This window comes from Ptychodera flava (assembly GCF_041260155.1).
Source record: "Ptychodera flava strain L36383 chromosome 3 unlocalized genomic scaffold, AS_Pfla_20210202 Scaffold_26__1_contigs__length_13983176_pilon, whole genome shotgun sequence".
In the NCBI taxonomy this organism is placed as follows: domain Eukaryota; kingdom Metazoa; phylum Hemichordata; class Enteropneusta; family Ptychoderidae; genus Ptychodera; species Ptychodera flava.
Window position 1 is genome coordinate 9,374,576 of NW_027248280.1, and position 9,370 is coordinate 9,383,945.

The window sequence follows — 9,370 nt, forward strand, 5'->3', positions numbered from 1 at the left end:
TATAACACGGAATATTCATGAAGATAAAAAATGCGTAAGCTGCTTTGTACATGCAGAGAGGCTGGACTGCAGCATGATGCTAGGGGGTCAATGTGTACAATGATGTACCTTTATCTGGCGAAACACGAAAATATGGTTCTGTTAGCAATATTTTTGTCTAACGAGAGCAAAAAAATAACATTTTCTTCAAGATTGAGTAAAAAATGATAGTTATAATCAATTCTTTGCAAAGTTCATTTCGTGAATATTTGAGCACTTAAGGAGTCATACTCAGAAGACGCCATTGTTACGATAATGGGTGGCGTGGCGTCGCTTACATCTGTACATCGTACCATTCCTACCCTGTTATCGTGCCGTCAAGAATCTTCAGTTGTCGATATTTTAGCTTCTACTGACATGTCCCGTCGGTGTTTAGGAATGTCTGCTAAAGAGTCTACCCTTGAATTCTTGGACCATCTCGACGACTATGCGGTACGTTTGAATCTAGTGCCAGTGTGTCATCGACCGTGTCATGCAGTTACGACATGGTCCGACAAGCGGCTAGACGAAACTCGCCAAAACGGAAGAGAGTACCTCTTTTCCGCACCAGCGACAGGTCGACACACACTTCAAGCCCTCGATCGTCGCTGAGTCGGCTCTATACCAGGTAAGCTTATGTATAGCTGCTGTCTTATTTTTAACCAGCCCAATTGTGTCTAACTTCAACTCTAAGATACGTCTACTCCTTCTTTTATAAACGTGTTCAGCAATGTCTGTATCCGGCAAAGTATTTAACGTTTGTTTGTTTTAAATCATCGATATTCCTGATAATTTCAATGAACATCGAATTTCAAGGTCACTTCATGCTAAATGTGACTTTTAGTGGTACATGTATGCACCCCGGGATGACTGTTGATTCATGTCAGGGACCGGACAAAAATTAAGGGGGGGGGGGTTGGTTGGTGTTTTTAAAGGCCTGTGTTGGCACCAGATTGTCTCAACAGAAAATTTACACACCAGATTACAATTTCAATGGAAACAACAAGCTATCACCCCTCCATAGTCCTCTTACATACTAGAACAAAGGTAATTCCAGGGATCAGCAAAAGTGCCATTTTAAATCCATGGAAAATAATGACCCTTCAAAAGTGTTAGCAAGAAAAAGATTATCCCTCCCAAATTTTTGTATGACCAGTGAGTCACAGTCTGTATTAATGATCAGGGCTTGACAATTCCTATCGCCTGATGCCCGGGACAAGTGAAATTTCCATTCGGGCAAGTCAAAAATAAAATCTGGTTGCCCGCCGGACAAGTTGTTTAAACAACTTCTGCCGCAATCAACGCGAACCTAAGTTGCGGTTTGTGTACGTGTCGCCCAATTTGTGTTGTCGTTCACACAAAATAAATGTCAATCACTGACTTATTTTAGATACAATTGTGACGTTCTTCTGGGATTCACTTGCCGACTCACACAATGTTGCAATTTTTTGATGATCAACTTGAAATTGTTTTATCGTCCAATTAAAAAAGTCGCTTAAAATTTGGCGTAAACAGTATTTCTTTGTTGAATGCTGACTGCTCCGCCCCAACAAATTAGGTAAAAGATTGCAAAACCTAATCACATTGCTTATCGGCGATCGACCCTGCAGTACTTCAAAATCATTTATGCGGCCTCGCGAGGTAGATGAACATTGTAGGCAGATAGTTTGTGGAGTGATCGCTGTAAATATGAGTATTTTACGGTAATATTTCCACTAACGCAAACAAGGCATTGTGCATTTTCACGAGCCAGAGCGTAATTTTCGCCTCCGCAGACCTACGCAAAAATCAAGCAAGGCTTTTGCCGTAAAGAGGTACGTAGTTTACGACGATGGGCATTGTGTAACTCTGAGAAATGACGTTGTGATGATTTACGATGGTGCCACGAGGGCCAGCGTGAGTGGGATCGTCTGAGAATTGACGACTCGATGTGATGAATAGAACGATGTTTCTGACAAAAGATCTAAACATAAGCGTTATGATGAGGAAAAACGCCGTAGATATTAAGGTTATCTCCCGAAATGGAAAGCACAGTGGCCTTGGTTGTAATATGACGGTTCCAAAATGTTCTGTACGTCGTGTCTCAAATACCCACCATTGCCAAACCATGGAGGTAGGAAGAGACTACCTCCATGGCCAAATGTTTCGCGTTGAATCCATAAGGTCTCACGAGTTTAGTCAACCACATTTGGACTGTTTGGAGCATCGCAGATGAGATCGTGACGGGGACAATGATTGTGGAAATTTTGTGGGTCCGGCTGAGCCCGATACGGTTTCACTTGACAACACCCCGATCGCATGCACTCGCAATGCGTGAACCGAATGACGACGACAGCGACACACACTGACCATCTTTTTACGACGACATTTATGCTTGCCAGACACGGGAAGCCGATGTATGATATGAACCTTCAAATTCAATGTTAGCCCTGCGTACAGGTCTGTGTGTTCCCTGGCTGTGCATGAAGGTTAATACAACCCTTTTCAGAATTAGAGCACGAAACCACTGCAGTGAACTGCAATAAAATTGCTCACACTAATTAGTTTCAGCTGTAGCCAGCTGGCAAAGTCGACAACATTGTATGTCCCATGCAGACAGTTTGTCTGGGAAGTTGAAATAAAAAAGATTTGTACATGGACCAGTGCATGGTAATGTTACATTGTATCTTAATCTTGAACACAGGGTGCCAATCTTAAACTCTCATTTACAACTCGAGCCTCAGACAGAGCTAGTTTTGCCTTTGTACAAGCAGCCTTTTTGGTCTTTATCAAGTAGCCTTGTTCAACACCAAAGTGGCCACGGCTACAGCTGAAACTAATTAGTGTAAGCAGTTTTATTGCAGTTCACTGCAGTGGCTTCGCGCTCTAATTCTGAAAAGGGTTGTAATAAGATTATGAAGTGTTGCTATAGCTTTCTTTTGAAATTGCAATAAGTTGAATATGTTGGTAGATTTTTGAATTCAATCCCACAAGTCTCCTAACTCTTGTCACTCAAATTTATGTATGTTCTATGGCTCAATGACAGAAAATAGAATATCAAGGGGCTGCCCCTTGATATTTTTTTATCTTTTTTTACTATAGAGGCATTATATCCATGTTGTCAATTTATTTCCTCTGTCACAATTATATTATTAATTTAGAAGGTTATAAATAGTGCAAAGTAACATGACATAGCATGTGAGTTAATGCCCCACTAGCTGTAACTTGTGAAATTTGTTGACCTCAGAATATGTTCCCATTTTGTCGTGGTTTTCTCTGAATTCTACCCTCTGAAGGGATATTGGCTTTTACTGCATTAGGAATATTCCTCTGAGAAACATTTAAACAGTAAACTCAAATTTAACAGCCATTTTGATTATCGCCCCTTTTCAAAAATTGGTAATATTAACAAGGAGAGAGAACATACAATGTCACAGTTGAAAACATTCACCTCTAGGGTGAACATTCAATCTTGGATGTCAAAACAGGGGGGCAATCATGAATGTGGGCCCGTACTCCTGTCCCAAGGGGAACCCTTGAATTTTCTGTGGAAAATACTATAGTCTATCAATATGCGACCTAAATAAAGTAATCAATATATCGAATTTTATTAAAACCCTTTTCCTGCCAGACAGTATCACTTCCCCATCAGCCAAGTCAGTAAAAAATGGTATTGAGCCAAAACATGACATATTTTCACCCACTTGGCTTGGTCTGTTAGCATCTTTAGTCCAAAAGAATCAAGTTTACAGTTTTGAACAGCTTTCAAATGTACAGTATTATGTTAAAATACACCATATGAAATATGTTGTGTTTCATTAATTTTAACCATCTTGACCTGGTGGTGAAATATGGACTTGCCAGGAAAAGGGTTAAACATACGGGTAACTTGTATGTATTAGGAAATTTATGATCATTTGTTCTGACCAAAAGGTTTTGCTCTTGAAAATCAGAAAATGATGCTGTTCAAAACGAGCATAACTGACCTGCATGGATGCTTTCCTTGCAGTGTTCAACGTTTGTATGGACTGTGACATTGTAGACTCTTCATTTGAGGGCATACCCAACATTTACATTCATCGGCAATGCCACATGCATACAGCTCCAATGCACTGTTGACTTTACATCAGTCCTTTCTACCCAACTTCCTTTGCAGCACCTTATATCCACCAAAATTTAATCAGCTGTGTACAGGTTTATATTTATGTCATAAAAGCATTTATCATTACTTTTTGCACAGAAACAGTGATTTGTTGAAGTTATCCATGAAAATAAATATCAAAATCAGGCAATATGGAGACCTTTTTAGCCTCCACAAAGCATGCCGGGAGAAATGCCCAGATGATGATGTAAAGTTTTCTGGTTTTGGTGCATTGACTAGGGGGTCTGATCTAGGGAGTCTCATAAACAGCTTAGATATTATGCCTGCCTGTAAGTATTACAGATGTACTAATAATCGTGCGCGAGATTTCAATAAGGCATTCTGCATGATTCGAAACCTGAAGTGAAAACACCGCCTCTAAAAATTGTTGCTGGTAAAGATTGGCACGACGTGAGTTTTCAAAATTATAAGTACAGTTTGTGTTTTTATGTATGCAAAGACCGTTTCCAAGAATTTTTCCCGACATTTTTCCCAATGACTAGTTGTGAGGTTGTGGCTTTCAGATTTTAACCATTCTCAATTATTTTCCCAAGACTGCACAATTGACAGCAGAAAACGGCTGCTTGGATTTGCAATCTCTTCCTACTTCTATTGCGGTTTCTAATTACCGGTAACTCACGATTAGAGTTCAAAGTGAGTTGCGAGAACAGGAAAATTGTAGTGTGTAGTTTATGACTGTACTTTGAAATGATAAATTGAAATTTCATTTAGTGCCCCTAGAACATGAAAGTGTGTTGAAGTAGTTTAATTTAGTGCCCCTGAGAACATGAAAGTGTGTATGCACAACTATTGTTTGTTGGATGAAGGACACTCCATTTAGAGTCCGGTTCAAAGTTATAAGGTTGAAGGCAAAGTGTGTCCATTGGGCAGTAGCTCAATACAAACGCACAGTAGATCAGACCCCTAGTGATACCCCCTAACTTCCTCAACCAAACACGAAACTTAACGTCATCTTAGGTCAAGCCTCTCTGAGGAATTCCGATAAGTGGCGCTTCCATATGGCGAAAATGGCGTCATACACATCAATTAATAAAACATTAATTTCCAGGAGAATCATTAGCACATATCTCATCTCTTCATCATGAATGTTACAAAAATAATATACTTCAACTTTTAAAGCAGGTTGATATTTGGGTGGGCTATCCCTTTAACATTTCACACTATGACTGAGGTGAGGTTATGACCTTTGGGGAGCCCAACTTCACTGCGCGAATGAATGAACTACATGCATTTGCGTGAACTCTGTGTCACCAAACCATTCAGAGAATGTTGCGTCCTGAGTGGTGCATCAACAGTGAAGTAAGGGCCATTCAATATCTTATAGCACGAATTGCACAATGCTCTGTGCAGTTTATGTGAAGATTTCAGTGCAGATATGCACATTATCCAGGGTTTTTGCTCGTATGCACGGTGGGATTTAATGTTTGGGCAAATATTTAATCACATCGCAATCTTTATCTTGGCCAAAGTTGCATGTACAGTCCCAGTGGGTAGTTAATAATAAGTGTATACATCACCAAAATCAGTGCATTCTAACAAACTTATTTCGGCTTGAATATAAAAAAAAAAAACAATGCTAGAAGATACAGCTAGTCGGGGCTTTAAGTGAACATGAGATTAATTCTAATCTTACCTAAACATGATATGTCATTTTATTTCGCATCATTTCAATTCATTTTTAACTTTCTAAATTATTTCTATTTATGCTGAAATAGAAATGTGGTGTTATTTTCAACATGCTAAGATGCACATTTTGGATATTTATATGACCATCGATGTAAAAAAGAGTCAATTTTTCATCAATGGTCTGACAGTCTACAAGCTCTGAGATACTGCAGGAATGCATAGTGCAGTGTGAATCCAATTATTTTGAGCCTTTTCAGGCCATGAAAATGCTTGATATATTTCTGATTCAAATATGTGTCGATGGACTGTCAGATTAATATGGTTATTCATCGTCATTATCGTGACTTGAAATGTGATTCATCATCTGTGTTTGAGACAATTTGATTTTTCTCAGTAGGATTTTTAACTCTGTTATTATATTTCTGCAAGTTGCAGGTCCCCTGGAGGTACATGTATTTATTAGGCGTTGAACAAATAGGGAAAGTGTAGTGCCCAAAGGAATGACAGTCACACAAAAAGGCATGCCAACAACTGGGAACAATATGAGAGGTATGTACTACAAAGTCTGCACTGATAAGTTTTTAGTCTAAAGTAATGAACTTTGAAGGGCAAGTTAACCAAAGCACCAGTGTTGGTGAATTATAGTACATGAACATGGTTAAGCAGAACCATCATGACACATGTACGACAATTTTACTTAGCTGAACTTTGATGTTTGGTTATATTTGCAGGTCACCTAACAGCCATAAGCGACAAAATCTGCCTTTATAATCTTCTTTTGAAGATAATGTAATAGATAGTGATGCAGCTTAGCCCATGTCAAATTTTGAAATCACAATGAAATATGTAAACCCTGGAAATTATTATAGAAGAGCATAGTGTTGAAACAACTTCAGGGGCTCTTCCATGAGTTCCAAAACACAAATGTACATGACATACAATAATTGCACAGTCAAACCAAGGAAATGTTCTTTTTAACACTGTCTCCCGACACTGGCCAAAATACTTGAATGAATCCATGAAGTGTAATTTATGAACCTTGTCTGGGAACAAAACTTTGAAACAATATCACAAGACAAACTGAGGTTGCAGAGTCTGTTGCAAATTGTGTAATGAAAGATGAAACAAGCTTCTGTTCTGATAACATGTTCCAGATTACATGACATGCTCAAAAACCATATTTTATCTTTTACTAAAATTGAACGAAACTATTTTCCGAACAACATACAGTGTGCAAGAAAACCATTGCTTTTTTTCAAAAATTGTAGCATAATGTATATTTTTGCGTAATTGTACTGTCCCAAATACACAAACATGACCCCCAACAGATCACTAGCATGTGATTTCCAAACATTTAACAAATTCACCGCTCTCCCCTGTAATGAATCTAGCAAGTATGTTATTGTTATTCAATCACCGTAATTCAAATGTCATAATCCAGCGGGGACTCCATGTACATGTATGTCATCAGTGATGACTTCTAGATCAAGTACCGAAAGATTAACTTTTAATCCATACTATTACTGACACACATACACAGTCACTTCAATCTTTGATTTGGGTGATTCCCCAGCATAACATGCCCTCTTTTTTAGTTCAATATATGTATATGTTACAAGGCTCTGTAGGTCAAGGCTGCATGATACAAAAATATTTCTATCTTCAATATTCCATCCTAATTTGACAGATGTAATATTCTAACCTATAGATCCTACTGTATTAGTTCTCGGCCAACGTACAAAGACTTGGTCCATTTGCTAAAGCGCATAATTGACCATTCGCTAAAGCGCATAATTGATGACATGTTTTGCAAAATTATTATTGGAAGCACGACCATACTCCATGTGTCTGGGAGGTACAATGATTTTACAGTCTCTCTTAACAAAAACAGGAATATTTAGTCAATAACATAGGCAATGAATCAGTGAAAAAACATTTTGGTCTTCATATTTGTATATTTAGGCATAAACATGTCAGTTTGATGTACAACAGTACATAGATGACCAGTTTATTCAATAAGGGAGCATTCAGTTATTACAGCCGGGGGTAAGCCAGCACAATTTGAAGGGGGATGCGGTTCACCTTAAATTTGAAAATTGCAAAGGGGAGGTCATGTATTTTTCAAACAGCATTGGGGTCAGTCAATTTTCTTATTATAAGTAGTTGTCCTGTTAAAAAGAAGTTTTAGTGTTCAAAAATATTCTGGGAGATAAAATGATTCGCATGATTTCACTCTTGGTAGTCATTTAACTGTAAATCTAAACAAAAGTATAATTATCTGTCACATGAACATCTTGCTGTTGAAACTCTGAGACTTGTCTTATTGTAAATCGAGCTCATGGAGGGCAATGAACAATTTCTATTACTTACGTATTAGAGATATAGCAACTTTTGTCAGGGAAAATATTTAAGTGACCTGTAGACCACTAGTACCATGAAAAGTGAAATAGGTTTAGTTGAAATTCAATATCAAAACTGTTGTCCACATCTGAACCTTCAAACACCGTAATTTAATCAAATACATTTGTATCAATTGTCAAACACCTCAGAAAGCACCGATTGTGTTTAAGACTAAAAGATTCCGTCGTGTGCGGGCGCTACGGCGCACTGCGACCTGCGACCCTTTACCAGTAGGTCGCAATGCACCGGAACGCTCGCATGCAACGGAATCTTTCAGTCTAATTGTGTTTGTGAATTATTCATAGTTTTCTCATAGACTCTAATGGATAGTGAATCAACATTTCAGTGAAATTCAGAAATCAAATTTCTTGCATACATATCAACTTTTAACCATTCTTGTCTAGTGAAGTACTTTAAAATGAATTATCAAATGTCTATAAATACACGGATTTAAACAAAAACAAACAAAATTGATGATGTACAGTCCTGATGATTTATTCTGTGTATCATTATTTTCAGGAACTGAAATACATACAATCTGGGCTATCCAAGGACTAGCATCAAGCTGAAGACATTTTGATAGTTGTGTGTGTTTCTTCTGAGGATAGCGAACATGACAGAAGTTGCAACGGTGGTGCCTTTATTCGAGACTCTTGCCATGGGATAGAGAAAGAAGTGAAACTGCATATGGAAAAACACATGCATCAAAGGAAATGCATATTGAGGCTACCTTGCATTTAGGGCCTGGTATCAATCAGATCAGAGCCTGACAGACACATGACAATACCAACAGCATTGACAACTCAATACAGGACAATGTTTAATGTACATGTATAAGCATATTTTATACATTTTCTTGATTCTGCCAAAGGCTTAGTGATGTATTTTTAGTTTCGAACAAAGACCACTCAACTTTTGAATTTTGTTAACCAGACAGAGGCTGTACTCATGAAAGTCCAACTGGGAACACTTTCCATATGTTATTACACCAACTGAGTTATAATCAGTGATTAAGCTGAATACCCAAAACTGTACATGTGTGAATTTGTGGACTGTACTCGACGGATTACTGGCTGAGTTATAAGACCAATAATTCTGTCTTAGTCTCTTCAGTGGCCATATTTGATATTTCATGAACAATGTGTTAAAAATGAGGTGCATCTTTGCAAACAAATTGTACAGATT

The 9,370-nt window shown here is 38.1% G+C and overlaps 1 long non-coding RNA gene across 2 annotated transcripts; it reads left to right on the forward strand.

The window, feature by feature from the left end:
• The first annotated feature begins 335 nt into the window (after positions 1–335).
• Positions 336–9,077, forward strand: LOC139125682 (uncharacterized). 2 transcript variants are annotated; one of them, XR_011550332.1, is made up of 3 exons: positions 336–646; positions 6,215–6,334; positions 8,705–9,077. It is a non-coding gene; the product is annotated as an uncharacterized lncRNA (long non-coding RNA). The 2 variants fall into 2 exon arrangements; XR_011550331.1 differs by having other exon boundaries at positions 341–646; positions 6,221–6,334.
• Positions 9,078–9,370: the final 293 nt, after the last annotated feature.